Raw genomic sequence first — 681 nt, 5'->3', positions numbered from 1 at the left:
AAAATTAAAATTCGAAAATTTTTTCTAAAGCCTCCAGGGGACTTCGTTTTCGCACGAAAAAATTTTATGTGCCCTTATTGCATCCGGACCCACAATTTAAATGTGGGTTTTAATGTTTTCAGAAATTCTGAAAGAAAAAAAATAAACCCTATTAGAATCAAAGAGAAAATAATTAATATCTCAATCAGATCAAAGTTTATACAGATTTAAAGAAAAAATTGAAATTTTTTTAAAAACAAAGCATAACATTAAAATACGTTCAACTTTTTTGAAATTTTTGTTAACAAATCGTAAAAATATGTATCAAATGGATTCGGTCAATGTCTTTTAAACTCGCCTTGAATTCTTAGGCATTTTATAAAATTCTTTCGAATTCCCTTGAATTTTTCTGAGCTCTTTTAGAAAAATAATGGAATTTTTTGATTTTAACAATATTTTCCAATTCATTTTAATTATTTTGAATTTTACTTATACTATTTTGAAGCCTTATGAATTTATACTTTAACTTTTACCCTATTAGCACAAAAAAGTACCCCATGAGCGTGAGCAAAAGTATTCTTTGGTTCTCTATATTATATCCAATAGGGACTGTGAGGCCCGTAATCATTTTGTTCATTTAGAATTTATAACAAGGATTAAATTTTGTATTTTTGTTTATTTCTCTGAATTCATGTGAATTAT

Source organism: Belonocnema kinseyi, chromosome 9, assembly GCF_010883055.1.
Source record: "Belonocnema kinseyi isolate 2016_QV_RU_SX_M_011 chromosome 9, B_treatae_v1, whole genome shotgun sequence".
Classification (NCBI taxonomy): domain Eukaryota; kingdom Metazoa; phylum Arthropoda; class Insecta; order Hymenoptera; family Cynipidae; genus Belonocnema; species Belonocnema kinseyi.
Note: the sequence above shows the minus strand (reverse complement) of the source record.